At 44.0% G+C, this 21,301-nt stretch overlaps 1 long non-coding RNA gene across 3 annotated transcripts; it reads right to left on the bottom strand.

Annotated features, from left to right (window-relative positions):
- Positions 1-8,066: 8,066 nt before the first annotated feature.
- Positions 8,067-19,819, bottom strand: LOC121857930. Of its 3 annotated transcripts, none has more exons than XR_006087295.1 (5): positions 18,604-19,819; positions 18,378-18,513; positions 11,720-11,805; positions 11,388-11,510; positions 8,067-8,236 (listed from the first exon to the last, which is right to left on the bottom strand). It is a non-coding gene; the product is annotated as an uncharacterized LOC121857930 (long non-coding RNA). The 3 variants fall into 3 exon arrangements; XR_006087296.1 differs by having other exon boundaries at positions 11,388-11,502; XR_006087297.1 differs by lacking the exons at positions 18,378-18,513; positions 18,604-19,819 and adding an exon at positions 14,855-14,988.
- Positions 19,820-21,301: the final 1,482 nt, after the last annotated feature.

The following is a 21,301-nucleotide window of genomic DNA, read 5'->3' as shown; positions in this document are numbered from 1 at the left end:
TTATTTGTATTTTAAATTTACCCCACTTCTGTATCGTGAAATTATTGATCATAATTTACAAATTCAAGAAGAGCGTACCCGCCTGGGTTCAGAACGCTGGGGATGCCTGTGAGAATTACTACACCACATCCCCCAGTAAATAATTCATATGAGAAATGTTGCACTACGAGGACCCTCATAGCACCATCTGTGAAGGAATTACTACACCACGTGAGGCCCCCTCATAACACCATCTGTGAGGGAATTACTACACCATGTCAGGTCCCTAATAACACCATCTGTGAGGGAATTACTACACCACGTGAGGCCCCTCATAACACCATCTGTGAGGGAATTACACCATGTGAGGTCCCCCATAACACCATCTGTGAGGGAATTACTACACCACGTGGTCCCTCATAACACCATCTGCGAGGGAATTTCTACACCACGTCAGGTCCCTCATAACACCATCTGTGGGAACCACTACATCACGTGAGGTCCCTCCTAACACCATCTGTGAGGGAATTACTACACCACGTGGTCCCTCATAACACCATCTGCGAGGGAATTACTACACCACGTCAGGTCCCTCATAACACCATCTGTGGGAACCACTACATCACGTGAGGTCCCTCCTAACACCATCTGGGAGGGAGTTACTACACTACGTATTTGCTGTTCAACACGTACAATCCTACATTAATCTGTATGTTCACTGTATGTTCCTTTACCTTTCTCTAATGAAGGCTTTTGTTAAACCACCAATGTATGTAATAAGTCATTTATGTCCAATGTATATTTTCAGCCTTCGGGCTGCAGAACTTTTTCAATAAACCGTTAATTATTATTATTATTATTATTTTACTCAGACTTGAATTATTATTAAATATAATAATTATTATTATAATAATGTAATAATAAAGATTATTACTACTAATGATGAAGATAATGATTGTATGATATATATGGACACAAAGTAGTACCTTCAGCTGTATATTATTATATTACTCTTATATTACTCCATTAATTATGTATAGTAAAGTATTGCAGAACATGTATTAATTCTATGTAATATTCCATTTATTGTGCACCATATTATGTATATAAATTATCACATTTATACTTTATGTATTTAGCTTGTGAATGCTGGCATCTGTACAGGCCAGCGCGTAGTAATACATAGATAGATGTAAAGAGAGAAGACAGAGTCCTCGTGGCATGACCACGGGCTTCTGCGTCCTATTGTATATATGTCTCCCGTACGAGAATAGAACCTACTTTTAAGGCAACAAGTGTTTGTGTATACCCTCAGTAGTATAGAACATTCTTTGGGTATCCCTGGCAATACACGCTAGATGGTGCAGTGATTATTTCTCAGTGAGATACAGTGGACCAAGCCTTTGCCCGGACTCTGTTAATGGCGTCTCGTCTTCAGTGACTTCAGCTTCAGACAGCAAGACTACTACAAGCCTCTAGACTTACAGTGTTGTGAAGTGCTATGCTGTGTACAGTGCTGTGCTGTGAAGTGAAGTGTTTTGTGAAGTGCTGTGCTGTGTATTTTAATCATAATTGTCTGTGCAAGTTGCGGTCAGATGACTAAGGGAGCGGCCCGACAGTACGTGCTCTCCCGTCTCTGGTCTGAGGGTGACTGAGCCAGCGCTCGACGCTGCCCACCCGCTCCTACGTCTGGCAGCGCGCCAAGTCTCTCCCCTCCCGCCAGACACATACACACACACACGCATTCACCTATTTTCTGGTGACTTACTTGAGACTTCTGTAATTCTGTGCATATATTACGAGGGGCTGACCCGGTCTTTTGCACAGATAGAGTACAGAAGCTGTCGGCATGTCTCACAGGGATCAAAATGATACCCTGGACGATGGGGTTACGAGTTTTAGTGTGGGAGACCTCTCCCCACCCACGCTTACGCCCCACGCTCCCCACAGTGACAATGCCCAGTCACCCACAGAATCTCCTCGCTCGTCGCGAGCCAGCTCTCCTGCGATGCATGCGTCCACAGATCTCCTCCAACTGATAAAGTGGATGGAAACTTCTCGACGCCAGGACGATATTGCAAGGAGAGAAGAGGAAGAAATTAGGTACAAAGAGTCTGAAAGACGACGCCACAAAGAGGAACAACAACGCAGAGAACTCGAAGACATACGTAGACGTGAGGATGACCTTAGAAGACAGGAGGATCAAGCCAGATTTGAAGTCTTGATTTCTCTGTTAGCCCCCCCACAACGATCTACCGTACAAGATTCGTCTGCTACTACTGACGTTGATGCGACTAGAGGTACTGGTACCTCATTTTCCAGAGTCGGAACAACACCTCAAAAGGCTGCTGTACAGACGCCTCCCTCTCTGATGTCTGATGCTTCTTATCAGATGTTTCGGGAATGGCGTCGACGTTGGCAAGACTACGCAACAATGGTTGACTTGTCAAGTTTATCACAGCCGAAACAAATGATACAGCTTCGTATGTGCTTGTCCTTAGAGACACAACGTACTCTCGAGCACACACTTCAAGTGCCTCCTACGACAACTCTGACGGTAGAGGCCGTGCTCGACAAGTTACAGGAACACGTCAAGGGACAGCGCAACGAAGCACTCAGGAGAAGACAACTCCTACAATGTAAACAGCTTGAGGGAGAATCTTTTGACGCATTTTTTGTAAGGCTCAAAAGGTGTTCAGAGGAAGTTGATGTTTGTCCCGGACATTCTCAAGTCTGTGAAGAGACACAACTTAAGACAATCATTTTAACGGGTGTCCGAGATGAAGAGCTAGTTCAGCGTCTCATTTCCCTCGACCCCACTTCCTCCCTTCAAGATGTTGTTACGAAATGTCGAGCGTACGAGGCCGCCAGGTGTGCGACTTCAGCTTTATGCTCACAACCTGACCAGGTGAGGGCGATGTCTTCCTACAGAAAGGCTAAGAAGCAGCAAGGTAACCCCACCCCTCACCCTCCAGCTACACCTTCAGCAGCATCTTTGTGTAACAGCTGTGCGAGACAGCATAATGCCTCCCAGTGCCCAGCTGCTCAAAGCGTGTGCAGAAGTTGCGACCGCCAGGGTCACTGGGCTTATACAGTCAAGTGCCCTGCTAGCAAAGTTCAGTGCAGACTTTATGGTCGTGTGGGCCATTATGACAAATGTTGTCGTAAGAAGACACATAAAGGACGCCACCTAGGATCCAAGAAGTCATCCTCAGGTAGTGCTGGCGCGCCCCCTCCTTCTGGCAAGCATCAAGACGCTGTGTCCAGTCGTTTCTGCCGTCGTGTACGTAGTTCCACAGACACGACGCCCCAGCACATCAATGTCGTCATTTCTTACGGTGACTCGTCATCCAGTCTTCAGATGTTACCTGACACCGGTGCTGACGTCTCAGTAATTGGTCCACAACATTTAGCAAGTTTGGGAATACCCCGGAGCAACCTACAGCCCCCTCCTCAGACAACGAAACTGACAGCTGATGGTTCCAAGATGGCTCCAGCTTTGGGATCTTTCTGGGCTACCCTTACCTTTGGTAAGCAGTCTTGCTCAGCCCGGATTGATGTTCATAATGGTATCCCGACTCCGCTCTTATCATATGGCCATTGTCAAGAATTGGCCATTATTTCCAAGGAATTCCCTAAACCTATCTTAAAGGTCACCCATGTCAACAGGTTGAAGGAATTCCCCATCTCTACTAACACGTCCCCTTCTGACGCAAGAGCTTACCTTCTCAAGGAGTTTGCTGACGTGTTGGTAAATAAGAAATCTTTAGGATCCACACCACTCAAGCCGATGGTGGGTCCACCTATGAAGATTCATCTTAAGGATGGTGCTACACCTTTTGCCATCCACACCCCTCGTTTGATTCCTCACGCCTACAAGGAGCTAGTTAGACAAGAACTTGACTCCATGGTTGCTCAGGGAATCATCAAACCGGCCGGAGACGAACCTTCACCTTGGTGCCACCCTCTCATCCCCGTCGCCAAACCTCGTGGTGGAGTACGGATCACCACCGATCTGTCAAAACTTAACCAGCAAGTTTCCCGTCCAGCCCACCCTTCACCCACACCCTTCGCAGCTGTTCGAAGTGTGGACCCGAAGGCGAAGTTTTTTACAACTATGGACGCCTTATGTGGTTATTGACAGATCGAGTTGGCCGAAGAAGACCAGCATTTGACCACATTCATCACACCATTTGGAAGATACCAGTATTGCAGAGGCCCCATGGGATTTGCCGCTACGGGCGATGCATTCTGTCAACGTGGTGACGCAGCCCTTCAAGGAGTCACGAATTGTGTCAAGGTGGTTGATGATATCTTACTCCACGACGAAGACTACTGTGCCCACCTCTCCCGGATATATGAAGTTCTCACCAGATGTCGAAAGTACGGGATTACCCTCAACGCTGACAAGTTTGTAGTCGCCGCTCCATCAGTGAACTTCTGTGGGTACACTCTCTCAGCATCAGGCATCGCAGCTGACCCGGAGAAAGTAAGTGGAATAAGGGATTTTCCAACCCCTGCCAACCTGACAGACCTCCGTTCTTTTTTAGGTCTGGTCAATCAGCTGGCTGAATTCACACCTGACATCTCCGCCGCAGCCCAGCCGTTACGCCCCCTGCTGAGCCCCAGGAGGACATTTCTGTGGACCCCAGATCATCAAGAGGCCTTCCAGCGAGTCAAGCAGGCCCTCTTGAGTCCACCTGTCCTCGCCTGTTACGACCCAGCCCTACCCACCGTCCTCCAGACTGACTCCTCCAGACTCTATGGCGTTGGTTACGCCCTTCTGCAGGACCATGGCGGTGGACAACTCCGCTTAATTCAGTGTGGATCCCGGTTCCTGACGGACGCTGAGACCCGATATGCCACGATTGAGCTGGAGATGTTGGCTGTTGTCTGGGCGATGGCGAAGTGCCGTTTCTACCTGATAGGACTTCAGCACTTCACCCTCTTCACGGATCATCGCCCCTTATACCTATAATCAATCACTACTCTTTGGATGCAGTAGAAAATCCTCGCCTTCAACGTCTGAAAGAGAAGCTCTCGCCTTATCTCTTCACGGCTGTGTGGCGTGCGGGTAAGCTGTTGTGCATCCCGGATGCCCTATCCCGCGCCCCTGTCAGTCGCCCCACCCCAGAGGACGAGATGTTGTGTTCTACAGCTGCTGCATCCCTCAAGTCAGTGGTTTCATTGAAGGCCGTCTTCACATAAGAAGAGTCTACAGCACCGGATGCAGACAAGACTCTTGAAGATCTCCGCACCGCAGCCCGGGCCGACCCTTCCTACATCCGGCTCGTCGACTGTGTGTCTCAGGGATTTCCATCGAACCGATACGACCTTCATGAATCGCTACTCCCGTACTGGAAAATACGCGAGGACATCTATTGTGATGGAGACCTCGTCTTGTATGGTCCACGAGTAGTTATTCCTGCTGCCCTACGCCGCCGTACCTTGGCCCGCCTTCACGACAGCCATCGAGGAGTGGAGGCCACCAAGCGACGGGCGAAGCAGACTGTATTTTGGCCCGGAATCAACGCGGACATTGCAAGTACCGTCCGTGCCTGTGAACCGTGCCAGATTCTGCAACCTAGCCAGCAACAGGAACCTTTAATGTGCGACGATAACCCTTCAAGACCCTTCGAGTCTGTGTCGGCCGATTTCTTTGCAGTTGCAGGGAAGTCCTTCCTCGTCATTGCCGACCGACTGTCTGGATGGCCTGTTGTCGTCCCCTGTGGTAGTGATACAACGGCTACTGCTACCATCCGGAGCTTCAGGCATTACTTCAGAGAAGTTGGTGTTCCCCTCCGCCTCAGGACTGATGGAGGACCCCAGTTCACCAGCCACGAGTTCCGGGACTTCATGGACCGTTGGGGAGTCCGTCATGTCGTGACCTCGCCCCACTACCCCCAGGCGAATGGACACGCTGAAGCCGCAGTCAAGACTGTGAAACACCTGATCCTTAAGGTGTCACCCTCAGGAAATATCGACTGCGAGGACTTCGATCGAGGTTTGTTGGAGTTACGCAACACCCCGAACTTCACCGGACGCTCCCCAGCCCAGGTTCTATACGGACATCATCTCAGGTCTTGTGTTCCTGCCCACCCAAAGTCTTTTTCTCAAGAGTGGCAGGCCAAGACTGAAGAATGTGACCGCCGTGCAGCAGAACGAGCCGCAGATGTCGCTGCTCGGTACGACTGTCATGCCCGCCCCCTTCCCAGGTTGAGTATCGGCCAGCAGATCAGGATTCAAGATCCGGTATCTCACCGCTGGGACAAGGTTGGGGTTGTTATGGGTATTGGCCGGTCCAGGGACTACCAAGTGCGTCTTCCTAGTGGTAGAGTATGGTGGAGGAACCGTCGTTTCCTCCGACCTGTGGAGCTGCCTAGTGTTGACCCCTCCCCAGTTGAGTCCCCTAATGTTGATGTCTCTAAAGTAAATCCATCCCCACCTTGTGTTTCTGCCCCAGTACTCCGCAGGTCCGAGCGACTCAGAAACAAAAGGTCCGCTCAAGATGAAACTATGAGCGTATAGGGGGGAGGGAGGTGTATGATATATATGGACACAAAGTAGTGCCTTCAGCTGTATATTATTATATTACTCTTATATTACTCCATTAATTATGTATAGTAAAGTATTGCAGAACATGTATTAATTCTATGTAATATTCCATTTATTGTGCACCATATTATGTATATAAATTATCACATTTATACTTTATGTATTTAGCTTGTGAATGCTGGCATCTGTACAGGCCAGCGCGTAGTAATACATAGATAGATGTAAAGAGAGAAGACAGAGTCCTCGTGGCGTGACCACGGGCTTCTGCGTCCTATTGTATATATATCTCCCGTACGAGAATAGAACCTACTTTTAAGGCAACAAGTGTTTGTGTATACCCTCAGTAGTATAGAACATTCTTTGGGTATCCCTGGCAATACACGCTAGAATGATGATAATGAAGTATTCTGTATAACAACTGTGACCACATCCAGCAAGCTTCCCGTGTATCACTTTCTCAGTTCACACCAGCACTACCTTTTCTCTGTGCTCTCATTTGCATTGTGTGTTTATCAAGTATCTTTTTAGTGTTAAACGCTGTTTTCCCCATTGAGCATGTCTGGAAAACGTCCATCAGCCTCCTCTGGGGAGTCTAAAGCTAAAAAGGCATGAAAAACAATCGCAATAGAAGTGAAATTAAATGTGATCACCCACCTTCAGAGAGGAGTGTGTGTGTCGGAGGTTGGCCACGTGCTTGGTTTAAGTGAGAGCATTGTTCGTACCCTGTGTGGTATATGATGGTTCCCCTAACCTGTACCATTTACTTGTATTCTTATGGGAAAATTATGTTTAATTTATGCATTTTTTAATTAAGCGGTGGTTTTCAAGAACATAACCCCTGCGTAAAACAAATGGTGGGTGTATACGTATATGGGCCGATAATTTTTTAATGTTGTATTTTTGGGTGTGTGTGGGGGGCTGCCTCGATAAGTTGGAATTTTGGATAATTCAGGAAGGCCAGGGTCCCATACGAGCTGAGTTATCAAGGTTTTACATCTATACTGGGTCAAGTAACATGTGTAGTAAGTTCCTTCACCATAAAGACCTCAGTCCCAAAACTTTGAGCCCAAGTTCACTATTCTTAATAATAAGACAAGACATCCACAAATATTAAACACTTACGTAAAAAAAACTGAATGTCAGGATAAGAATATATTCTATACCACATTCTTTCTCAATTGAGGTTTGTACAATAAAAACTCGTATCTCACAAGCCAAAGGTCTGCCATAATGAGGTTAATTTTAAGTTCAAATATGCTTGGACAGATATATTAATACTAAAAAAATACTGTTACTCATACGAAATATAAGCTGTGTACAATACTGTACAATATTGTGATACTCAATACACAAAAATGCACAGGAAACTATAGCTCACACACACACAATAAGACCTCACAATCTCATCTGTATATAACATACATAATATAAATGATTACATGTGTCAACACAATCATACTACATACATACCGGTACATTTAATGCAGGGGAGCCATGAGCAGTACAGCATATAAGGCAGGCCATCACCTTACCTTGTGGAAAGGAGCTAGTAGTATTCCCTTCAAAATCAGTACTAGATTCCTGAAAAGGGTTGCTGGTGGTAGTTGCAGGGGCTGGTGTAACAACTATACTGCTGATGTTATGCTTGCTGCCTATTATTTCAATTTCCTCTGGAGTGAGCTGCACTTTGGCCTGAACCATGCTGTTGGGGTCATGCCAGGTAGTTAGGGCCCTGGATTACAAGTCAATACTATACACAAATGTTGTTCACAAGAATACCTTTTAGCATATATAACCGAAGGTGGAGCTGCCTAACTAGAGTTAAACAGTACAGTAACAATCACGAAGCTTCCTGAGAGCCCCTAGTTACAGAGTCTGTGTTTCCACAGTAATCATACACCATATTCTCAGTTCTTCTCAAAAGGGAAAAATTCACAAGCCTAAACAGAAACCCTTCTTTACAGATCTTCCTATTCAAGGAAACAATTAATACATGTACCATAATATGTCATTTTAATGGATGAATTATTGCAATAAGCTGGATCAGCACATTGAAAACAACTGTACAGTACTGTACATTAAAATGAAGTTTTGCCACAATGGTACACCCTCCTCTTGCCATTACAGTACAGTAAAACCTCACTTGTCATATAATGAAAGGCAGACACTTGTTCCAGAATAAAAATGTTTGCCTTACTATAAAATATATACAGCTCCTCCCCGACTTACGCCCTACTCGACTTACGACCTGCCTCAGTCGTACCAAAATTTGGTCAAATTACGTATTTTCGAGTCCCAAAGTCAGTACGCAGACAAAATTTTCTTTGTAATTCACTTTAAAATGGCTGGTAAGCTTAAAAGTGAGTGTTTTGTGGTGCTGAGAAGAAAAAGAGACACTCATTTTAGATTTTCTATGTACAGTATTATTTAAGCATTTCCGACTTATGACCATTTCGACTTATGACCTGGATTTGGGTCCCTAACCCCATCGTAAGTCGGGGAGGAGCTGTAGTCTTGTACCAATAGACACTATATGGTAGAATAACAATGGTCTTAATGAACAGTATTCATAAACAGGTAATTATGCAGTTTACAGCAACTGCAGAATTTACTTCACTCAATTGATAGAACTATTTTTTCTATAATTTTCTTATACAGTATTACACTTCCGTCGCAAATTGATAATAAGGAAGTTATTGAATTTTAAAAAGAATAAAATCAGAGCACCTGTTGTCCCTACGCTGTTGCTCAAATTGTGTGTATTCGTATGTTAGCTTACCGCCCGCGCATGTGCCAGGGGGCGGCCGCCAATCAAATCAGGGGTGGGAGCAGCCAATCAAATATAGAGCGGGTGCAGCAGCCAATTAAATCTAAAGCAGGGGTGCCAACCAATCAAATCCAATACAAAATCTCAGCTTTTGATTCAACCAATTAGCATTCAATATTCAGCGTGGGTGCTAAGATGCAGGACATTTTTAATCAGTTGCAACATGGAGCCATAACGTGCTGGGTGCGATTTCGATTATTGGAAGTTTATCGTATTATTTCATTCTAAAAATAAGTTAACTTTAGATAACAGAGGAACCCACGATGTATTCAGGTCCCTGACTCAGACTCTAACCCTGACTCTGAGTAAGGTAATTAATAAAAGTAGGTAGTTGCAGGCACTCCAATCTCTCTGGGTAACTGAGGTTCCGTAGAATAGGTACCAGTTTGGTGGCCCTCACTTTGGACATTTTCAATCAATTGACACTCTCTAGCATATCTCGGGGACCAGACGGGGTGACAGTATTCCAGATTGAAGATTGCGATGAGTGATGGACCATCCAAATATCTAAACGACCTTCTCATAAGACATACTTTTATCCTCTTCACCATTGATCAGCTCATTAGCCGCTTGGGCGATCGGTCACGTCTCTGTTACACACTGTTGGCAAGTACTGGGCATACACCGGCTTCTGAATGTACCTGAACCTGCTCCAGTATTTGTCAAGTCTTGTCTTGGAAGAGCTCACACTCGGTTCCGTCACAACCCTTTCTGGTAGATTGTTCCAAGAGTTCACAACTCTCACTCCAAAAAAATTTGCCCTCACAGTTTTCTGGACCTGCAGTTTCTTCAATCTTGAGCTGTGACCCCTTGCGGGGCGAGCGTCCGCCAGCTCCAAGTAAGGACACTCGACTAAGTAGTGCCCCTTGAGATTCTTATACACCTCAATTAGGTCACCCCTTGCCTGTCTGTAGTATAAGCTAGGCAAGTTCAGGCGCTCCAATCTCTCAGGGTAGTTGAGGTGCCGAAGCGCAGGCACTAGTCTGGTGGCCCTCCTTTGAACATTTTCAACCAACTGACAGTCCCTAGCATATCTTAGGGACCAGAAGGGATGACAGTACTCCAGATGGGGAAGCAGTTCACTCTTGAAGATCGTTATGAGGGATGGACCGTTTAGATATCTGAACGACCTTTTTATAAGACCTAATAATTTATTTGCCTGATTTACCTTCTCACAATGGCCCCAGAACTTCAGCTCGTTGTCAACATACACACCTAGGTCGTTCTCACATTCAGTATCAAATAGTGCAGTTTCCTCATCCCGTTGGGACATATGATACGCCTCCTTACCGTTGGTACGCCCCAGGTGCATCCTCTTACACTTCGTGACACGTACAGATATTTATATTCTGACCATGCGACTCTAGGATTATTACATAGCGCTTGGTGGTCCGGAGTTGAAGCCCCCGGTTCGGGATCACCAGGGGTCCAGGGGCGGAGCCTCCGGTTAGGTTGTTAGGTAAGGTTCAGTTTGGTTATATGGTATAAGTTAGCAAGCACAGAGTACCGGGAATTCAAAACACACAATCGATAGAACTATTATAGGGGGAGAAGGGAGGCTAAATCACAAATGAGTGAGTTTCCGACAAAAATGAAGGTCAGATTTGAACTAATTGCATCAAAAGCCATCAAAAAACCACTTTTTTGCTTCAAATTCCATGGTTGCTGTAATATGAACATTTACCTCAGCATACTGTATGTTGTTTATAATTATATGGACTGTACTGTACAGTAAAATCTATTACGGTACTGTACCATGCATCAATTTTGTATGAAAATTCTGATTATCCTAGCAACTTCTAAAAGGCCATCAAGCCTATTTGACTCACCTTTTATACAAACCCTTCAGTGGTCTGTTAATCAGCTTGGGGGCATATACAGGATTTGATCAAGAGAATGAATTATGAGCCCTTCAAAATAATGTCAAATACTGTATTGACTTAATTATCATCAAACTAAAGATATTCATTGTACAGTATTGAATGAATAATATACTGTATCATGAAACATAGGCCAGTATCATTACCAGTCATAATGAAGTAGCAGTAGGAGCCAGATCCATGTTGCCTGTATGGTCATTATTCCTACAACTCTGGAGTGCAGCCAGCCACCTCACTCTATCCCCTACACCAACTGTCCTACTGTCTCACTGCAAGAAAGAAACACTTTACACAGTCTGAGCACCCGTCATAAAAAGACTGTTGCTATCAATAGGGGTCAATATCTTGATAGTGATGAACTATTCATCTGGTTATGATCAAAATAGTCCAATAAGTACTGATCACATTTGTCTTTACTTACATATAATATATTATCTAAAGTAACAACACTAAAGAACTCAACCTATTTAAAACTAACCTTTCTTTGTTATTAGTCAAGTCTGGTTCTCTTTAGGTGTTGATGGTAAGTTAAATCAATACACCATACTGTCCATGTGTGATGTGCTGAGGAACAGTAATCATTGGGTAATTAAACTATATATATATATATATATATATACTGTATATATTTGCACAAACTACGAAAGTCCTCTATAAACCACAGTAAAAATGTGGCATTTTTATACTCTTTTACTATGCTATCACCGGCGGGTCAGTTGTCAATAATTACCCATTTGCCATAACTATGACAGCGTCCACTATAAAACACAGTGAAATTGCAGCGTTCTTAAATTCGTTTCCTATGAAAAATCAGTGGCAGGTCAGACATCAATAATTACCCTTTATATATAACTGTGGGCTAAAATTCATCCATTGACTGTCCGCAGGTTTCCAATTTTCAATAATACAGACACAAAGACTATATGAAAAAAAACATAAGACTTCCTATCAATTCTGGTGCAAATTAATAGCAACAGAGTACTGTATCACAAAAATTTCTAAGCATAAATTTCTGTAACCGCTTTGTTGCCAGAGTCACTTTTTTCGTCCTCCCCTCCTGCTCTTCGCGACATGACAACCAATGATCTTCAAGTATCGTGTCATGTTACTTGGCTGGCCAATCATTTTGAAGGCTCGTGATGGCGTACGATAACTGTTCTCTCCCTTATCTAGCTGTTATTCAGAGAGTTTATCAGAACAATAGTGAAGCAATCCAAATATTACAAGATCATGGTGACCTACCAACATCAAGACTGTGTCCTACATGTGGAAATTGTTTACTTTTAAAAAAAGACAAATTCTTTTGTCTATAACCATAAGAGTACCAGAGCGTCCAGCTGTATCCTCCATACAGTAGCAGGTAAGCTCCAAAAAATGGTTAGGTTAAGTTAGGTTAGGTTAGTTTAGGTTAAGTGAGGTGAGGTTAGGTTAAGTGAGGTTAGGTTTGGTTCATTTTTTTTTGTTTTACGGTGTTTTACCCAAAGGCCACTAATTTGAACCAGAAACGAAGGTGAGATTTGAGTAAAACACCAAAAAAACACAAAAGATAAAACCTTTCCTTAAACCAGTGGTTCTCAACCTTTTTCACTCCATTCACCCCTTGAGGAATTTTCAACATCCTCGTGGCCTCCTTCATTTTTCTCCCAGAACAGACAAACAGACAAGTGATAAAGACTAAAGAATGATAGATAAATAGGACAAGAGTTAGAATGGCAAACACACACACATTCACATACATAACACGCCCATGCACTCACACATAAAGCACACATACAGTCATACACAAACATGCACACAGGTAACCATTCACACTCAAGCTAGCAAGCTGAAATGTACTTCCTGTAAGAAAGAACACGCCTCCTTTGACAAGCAGTGCTCAACTTGGAAGAATGAGAAGAATAGTGAGTCATACCAATTTAGCACTAAAAATGGTAGGATTATGTAAGTAAAGAATGAGTATGAACAACAATGGCACCAATAAATAAGGAAATAATTAATAAGGGAAGTATACAAATATTTCACCCACGTAAAGCAGCGACCACATGATTATGAAACAAAATAAGTAACACCAATTACGGAGTATATTATGCTTGAGTCAAGCTCAAACACAATATATGGTTCAGAGACAATACACTCCACTGTTTTCGTGATGGTATCCCAGGTCAGACTGAGATCATTCGGTCCTATCACCACTTGCAAAGGGATGACACACGGACACATACTGAACAAGTCAGTTCAGCAGCTCGGTCCAGCGCCTGTCACACAGACAGGGACTGGACCTGTGAAATCTTAAATCCATAAAAAAATAGCACCAGAGTTTGTAAATATTAAAATTGTATTGTCGTTATGATTAAACAAAATGACAAAAAAAAGAATGAAAATTCTCTTCTGCCAAGTCAAAATAAGTAATACAAGTTTTGTTTAATTCAGATTCCCAACATTATTTGGAAACGTACAATTTATAACAGCTCGCTGTGGCTCCCCTAAATTCTTGCCATGCCTCCCTTGGGAGCCATGGCCCCCAGGTTGAGAACCACTGCCTTATAACAAAAGAACCAACCTACCTAACCTAACCTAACTTACAAGGAGGATGAGGAAAGGAAGAGACAACTGACTAAGTGAGGAGTATAACCTCAGGTAAACATGGCGGGAACCTGCGGACAGCCAATGGACGAACATTAACCCATGCTTTATATTGTTTAATTATAAAACTTTGGTGAAAAAAAAAGGTGGAGACAATAGAACATTATTTCCTGCATTAAGATAAGGAAATAATGGTATTATTTTAGTTTCGGTTATCCAGGGAATCTCAGGGTGGGCCTTGGGGACGAAGCCCCCCACGGTTAGGTTAAACATAGTACCTGGGTTCTGTGGGTAGGTTACGTTAATATATAGGACTAACCCGTCATGGCTGCATAGCGTTGATGCAGCCGTATCATCTCACGTCCAGAAAATAAGTCAAATTTCACTATATCATAGTAAGTTCTTTCTGTTTAATATACAGGGGAAGTTAGGTAAGGTTAGGTAGGTTTGTTTGGTTAGGTCTGGTCTTCAAAGCCACAAATGTTAAGTAGCGCTAAATTTTAAAAATATAAATTTTTTAACATATTTCCACAAACTAAAAAAAATGCCCACTATAATATAACAATGGAAATCAGCGTTTTTTATAATTGTTATCAATCAATTTCGGTGGCGGGTTCGTCCTATATAATTACCCTAGGTTAGAATACTTTGGATATTCTAAACTAAATACAGGGATGGCCGAAACAAAGATTTCCAAAATACTAAAAATGAAGGCATCACCAGGTAACTTTGTACCCAAATCTGGGTGTTTCTTCCCAATCGCCAATTGTGCAGGTTCGTCCTGTACATTGTACGGTTCCATGACAAAACCCCAACGGGGCTGTCATTTGTCAACACTAACCTAACCTAAACATAAAAGTGTTTTATTTTATATATGAGACTGGGGATTTGTCCGTTGGAGATTTTATCTGGTCACCCATTGTACACTAAAGGTTTCCTTCTCAGTGCCGCAAAACCTTCACATCAGCTTCTTTCTGAGCTTACAAATAATCGTTTAGATAATATACTGTACAGTACACTGTATACTAACTGGTGGACACAACGCCGAACTGCAAGCGTCCAATCCACTACCCGTAAGTTCCTCAAGTGCCACTGTAGTGGATTTCTCCCCTACAAACGCTGTTTACTTTTACTTTTATCCTCTTCGCCACTGATCGGCTTGTTAGCCGCTTGGGCGATCGGTCACGTCTCTTTTCATTTATATTCTTCACCACTGATCGGCTCGCTAGCCGCCCGGGCGATCGGTCACGTCTCTGTTGCGCACTGTTGGCAAGTACTGGGCATGCACCGGCTCCTGAATGTACCTGAACCCGCTCCAGTGTTGGTCAAGTCTTCTCTTGAAAGAGCTCACACTCGGTGCCGTCACAACACTCTCTGGTAGATTGTTCCAATAGTTCACAACTCTCACTCCGAAAAAGTTTGCCCTCACGGTTTTCTGGACTTGCGGCTTCTTCAATCTTGAGCTGTGACCCCTTGTGGGGCGAGCGTCCGCCAGCTCCAACTAAGGACACTCAACTGAGTAGTGCCCCCTGAGATGCTTATAAACCTCAACTAGGTCCCCCCTTGCCCGTCTGTAGTATAAGCTAGGCAAGTTCAGGCGCTCCAATCTCTCAGGGTAGCTGAGGTGCCGAAGTGCAGGCACCAGCTTGTGGCCCTCCTTTGAACATTTTCAACCAACTGACAGTCCCTAGCATATCTCGGGGACCAGATGGGGTGACAGTACTCCAGATGGGGAAGCACTTCACTCCTGAAGATCGTCACGAGGGACGGACCGTCTAGATATCTGAACGACCTTCTTATAAGACCCAATAATTTATTTGCCTGATTTACTTCTTCTCACAATGGCCCGAGAACTTCAGCTCATTGTCAACATACACACCTAGGTCCTTCTCACACACAGTCTCAACTAGTACATTTTCTTCATCCCGTTGGGACATATGGTACGCCTCCTTACCGTTGGTACGCCCCAGGTGCATCCTCTTACACTTCGTGACATTGAATCTCAGCAGCCATTCCTTCGACCATTCCTGGAGCCCACAGAGGTCCTTCTGCAGCTCTTCACAGTCCGCTTGGTTCTTAATTTCCCGAAATAACTTGCCATCATCGGCAAACATTTGTATGGAGGAGTGTACAACGTCAGGCATATCATTTATGAAACAAACAAACAACAGCGGGCCCAATACACTACCCTGCGGTACCCCACTTGTTACAGGTACAGATGACGATTTCGTGCCATTAATCACCACACATTGCTTGCGGTCATGTAGAAAGTCTTCTATCCACGCTAGGACATTTCCCCGAATTCCGTACCCTTCCAGTTTGATTTTCAGCCTTTCGTGGGGTACACTGTCGAAAGCCTTGGCAAAATCTAGGTAAATATTGTCGATATTACCACCCCGTTCTAGAATATGGGTCCAAATATCCAATACCTTGAGCAATTGTGTCAAGCAAGAGCGCCCCGGCATAAAACCGTGTTGGCAATCTTTTACAAGGTTGTTTCGTAGTAGATGTTCCATCGCTGCATCTCTGATAATACTCTCAAGTACTCTACATATTGTGTCCCTCGCCTTGATGGTGTAGTGGATTTCTCCCCTACAAACGCTGTTTGTCGCTGAGTAGCCGACCCCGCGAATTCCCCAATGTATGCCTCGTGGTCTAGGTCAACCAGCGCCGCCTTACATGACGGAGGTCAACTATTGAGCCACGCCTACCTCCGCTATAAAAGACCTGACCTCGTGGTGACCACTCTCTCTCCTTCTAGCTACAGCCGCAGCAAGCTACACCACCTCCTCCGCCACAGTTCAACTACTGATATCCACAGTAGTTGAACTGTTGGTAAGGGAACCATGGGGAGAGTAGGACTGCACAAATTATTAATACCTAACTTTGTTGGCCAGGCAGTTATTCTGATATCCATAAATTTTACAAGTGAAATCCCCCAAGTCATTAAATTCTTCATCAGTTAGATATGTACGTTCTCCCATTTTCTGGAAAGATTCCATGGAGTTTGAATGTTTCACCAGATAGGTCCAGGAACGAACTTTACAATATCGCAGCCCGTGAATGCCTGAAGGCCGAGCAGAGATAGACTTAATTCTCTCCCAGTTTTATTGACAATGTTCTTTACATCTATCACTACCCATTTATCGCCTGCTACAGAATCCATCATAACTTAGGTTTTGAGATTATTCGCAGCATAATGATGGACCAGCAGACATAACACACCTGTGTCAGGTGAAGTGGCTATCACAGGTGTTTTATCAAACTGCTTGGCGGCATGCATGAGATGCAATATCATGCGGGTGTCTGCCTCTTCTTGTGTTGAACACAGGTCTTCACATTCTTCTACCACAGTTCTCTTCCCATCTGGACCAGAAGCATTTGTCTGTGTTTGTGAAGTATAGTTGAACTTCATGGAGTTTATTTGAATATTCAGGTTTGGACCACTCATAGACTAAATTCTTTTTGAAATTTACTTCATTGTGAGCAGTTTAGAAAACAACTAATAAAATATTTAGTTTGGGGGTGTAATAGGTTTGCGAGGCTTTGCTAACACCCTCCACCACTTTTGAGAGTGCTAATAAGTGGATTCATATTGCCTAGGGTCATACCAAATTAGAAATGCTATTTAGCAAAATAAGTCATGGGGTAGGGGGGGGGGCATTGGTCTCTGCCCGCTGGACTAGAAGATCCCCCTAAATGATTACTGTACTTTACATCAGTATTTACACAAGAGATGATGGATAACATGCCAGTACCAGAGAAAATGCATTCCCCGAGTGCGGAAAATGAATTAGTTAAGAGAGATAACAATTAAGGACGATAACTTTAATAGCTACTTTGAAGTGGACGGAGCACAGACCAAGGTGATACAGGCGGTGGTAAACGGGATTTGTACTCTTCTAAGACTCCTATTCAAGAAATCTTTGGATTGAGTAAAAGCGCCCAGGGACTGGAAATCACCCAACGTCACCCCAGTGTACAAAAAGGAAAGGAAAATTACAGCAGAAAACCACAGGCCGATCTGCCTTTTTATGCGAACTTCAGAAAATTCTGAGGGACACCATCAATACCTGACCGAGCACAGTTTCGTCAACGCATCACCATATGGTTTCATGGAAAGGAAATCCTGCCTGACAAACTTACTTGCGTTCCTTGAAATGATAACAGACTACGAGGACTAAAGTCTACCAATGGGTGTGTTATATACAGTACAGGGGTACATGGATTTTTCTAAGGTGTTTCACAGGCTCACATGCACGGCTAGCCTCTAATATCCAGGCACGTGACATCCCAGTACTGAGGGCCCTAGGACTAGCACCCTCCACACAAGACACAATAGGGCGGATCTCGTAGACATTCAAAATCTTGAAAAGGAAAGAAAATGTAAACCCAGGCCACTTTTTCGTGATGTCACGCACCACCAACGGGGGGGGACATAACTACAAGTTGGCAAAGTTATGCAGAACGAACTTGTGGAAAGACTTTCGCGCAGAGGTAGGTAGATCTATGGAACGGTCTACCAGCTCCCGTGTAACACTCAAGATACTAACCAGCCTGTTGCTTATGTTGTAGATTGGTGTTAGTCTCACAAAGTAATGCTCATCTGGCACAGCATTGGTACTAATGGATAGAGTCACTGGTCTTGTCACTGACTTATACTACGTAGTCCTGTGGCCGCTTCGCTCACTAAAAAGACGTATGAAAAATATTACTTGGGCGTACATTTAATTCTTATTTAATTCAACATGAAATAAAATGAATCAGACCAGAACTTACCTGGTATCTGAGGGGTACTTGAGTTGTAAGCCTGCGATACACGTGTTACCTTATTATAAAGGAACTCAACATGTGACCAGCTCGAGAGAGAGAGAGAGCACAGGCACTGGTCGCTTGCCCAGATGTTGAGAAACTCATTCTGTTAATAAAAGTTGACCGCAAAAGCCTCCCAGATATTGCAACAGGAGGTATGTTATGGATTGTTATTCTTGCACACCATGGTCGTGATTGAGACGGTGTTGGCCTGAGTATATTGATGTAGGTTACACGCTACATCCAGCTGTTGTATCAATATCACGTTCTTGGTGTTACTGTTGGTGGAAAAAGTTTGTATACAGTGACTTGCCTCAGTGGTTCCTACCCAACGCGTAGTTCTGAAAAATTAACCTTCGGTAAACCTAAGTGGTATACATACGTGTAACATATCGCTTTATCAGGAGTTATGTTATTCATAATTCACTTCCTGTAGGAATAACATGAAAAGGTTTATAAGCAAGTAGGTCGCTTATCCAACTGAAACAAACTCAAACATTAGTTGTATTGATAGTGTACATGACTACGTCAGTTGCCATAGAGGTATTATAATTATGTCGTGTGTTTATATTTATTCTCTCCCTCTCTACACACACATACATAACAGAGTTTCTGTATCACCTACTGTAATGTAAAACATATAAAGACCAACTAACAAGACACTTGAGAAGGCCAAAGAATTAACACCCTTTACACACAAGTTTGCTTTCCTTTATTATCTTGCTACACGAACACATTTAGTGGTTCAACAGGTGGCACATACGGTAGGACACATTGTTGGTGCAACATGTGACACATACTGCAGCATACATTTAGAGGTTCATCATATGACACAGGGTACACTCGGTATCGTTACCAGCTGTGGAGAACGTGAAGGCGTGTCGACCTGCATGTGGGTGCGAGAACCATGGCTGATCCGGGCTATAAGAGAGAACCATGGCTGATCCTGGCTATAAGAGAGAACCTTGACTGATCCGGGCTATAAGAGAGAACCATGGCTGATCCTGGCTATAAGAGAGAACCTTGACTGATCCGGGCTATAAGAGAGAACCATGGCTGATCCTGGCTATAAGAGAGAACCTTGACTGATCCGGGCTATAAGAGAGAACCATGGCTGATCCTGGCTATAAGAGAGAACCATGGCTGATCCTGGCTATAAGAGAGAACCATGGCTGATCCCGGATGACAGCAGATTCCTCAAGTACTGCTGAAAATGTGAGAGTAGCAGTTCCTAGTGATGTGGGTGGCAGGTGGACAGCGCCAACGTGTACCATTCAGTGGGGAAGACGAGGGTGGCGAGGCAGTGTCCCAGTATCAGGAGGTAAAAGGCCCCCTGCATGTGCTCCAGGTTTAACACCATCTCTTCCCTCTCGCCCTGACGCGGGAGTAATGGCTCACTTAATCGAGGTAGGGTAGGTTAGGTTAGGTTGGGTTAAACAATTGAGGTCAAATTGGGAATGTTGTGAATAAAACAGATCTTGACGAAGTCTGGGATAATGTATAAGAGTAGATGTAAAATGGATATATTTGTCTCTTTTTCTCTACATGAATTTATGCGACATAAGACATGTAACAAGTTCAACTATTAACATATAAGATATAGTCTTACGTAAAGTCCAGACATGAATTTTTGGCAAACCCGCAAAAAATGAAATTTTCGTAAGGTCCGGACCTGTCGTTCCGGCACTTTTGGCGAACCGGCCAAAAAAGAATTTTTCATAAGGTCCGGACACGAATTTTTGTCATTTTTGGCAAACCGGCAAAAAATGAAATTTTCGTAAGGTCCGGACCTGTCGTTCCGGCACTTTTGGCGAACCGGCCAAAAAAGAATTTTTCGTAAGGTCCGGACATGAATTTTTGTCATTTTTGGCAAACCCGCAAAAAATGAAATTTTCGTAAGGTCCGGACCTGTCGTTCCGGCACTTTTGGCGAACCGGCCAAAAAAGCATTTTTCGTAAGGCCCGGACATGAATTTTTGTCATTTTTGGCAAACCGGCAAAAAATGAAATTTTCGTAAGGTCCGGACCTGTCGTTCCGGCACTTTTGGCGAACCGGCCAAAAAAGCATTTTTCGTAACGTCCGGACATGAATTTTTGTCATTTTTGGCAAACCCGCAAAAAATGAAATTTTCGTAAGGCCCGGACCTGTCGTTCCGGCACTTTTGTCGAACCGGCCAAAAAAGTATTTTTCGTAAGGTCCGGACATGAATTTTTGTCATTTTTGGCAAACCCACAAAAAATGAAATTTTCGTAAGGTCTGGACCTGTCGTTCCGGCACTTTTGGCGAACCGGCCAAAAAAGAATTTTTCGTAAGGCCCGGACATGAATTTTTGTCATTTTTGTCGACCCCGCAAAAAATGAAATTTTCGTAAGGTCCGGACCTGTCGTTCCGGCACTTTTGGCGAACAGGCCAAAAAAGCATTTTTCCTAAGGTCCGGACATGAATTTTTGTCATTTTTGTCTACCCTGCAAAAAATGAAATTTTCATAAGGTCCGGACCTGTCGTTCCGGCACTTTTGGCGAATAGGCCAAAAAAGCATTTTTCGTAAGGTCCGGACATGAATTTTTGTCATTTCTGTCGACCCCGCAAAAAATGAAATTTTCGTAAGGTCCGGACCTGTCGTTCCGGGCGATTAATGGCGCAGGAGGGCAATAATAATGATACG

The sequence above is a fragment of the Homarus americanus genome, unplaced genomic scaffold (assembly GCF_018991925.1).
Source record: "Homarus americanus isolate GMGI-L3 unplaced genomic scaffold, GMGI_Hamer_2.0 scaffold40210, whole genome shotgun sequence".
NCBI classification, from domain to species: Eukaryota; Metazoa; Arthropoda; class Malacostraca; order Decapoda; family Nephropidae; genus Homarus; species Homarus americanus.
Note: the sequence above shows the minus strand (reverse complement) of the source record. Positions and strands in the feature narration are given on the sequence as shown.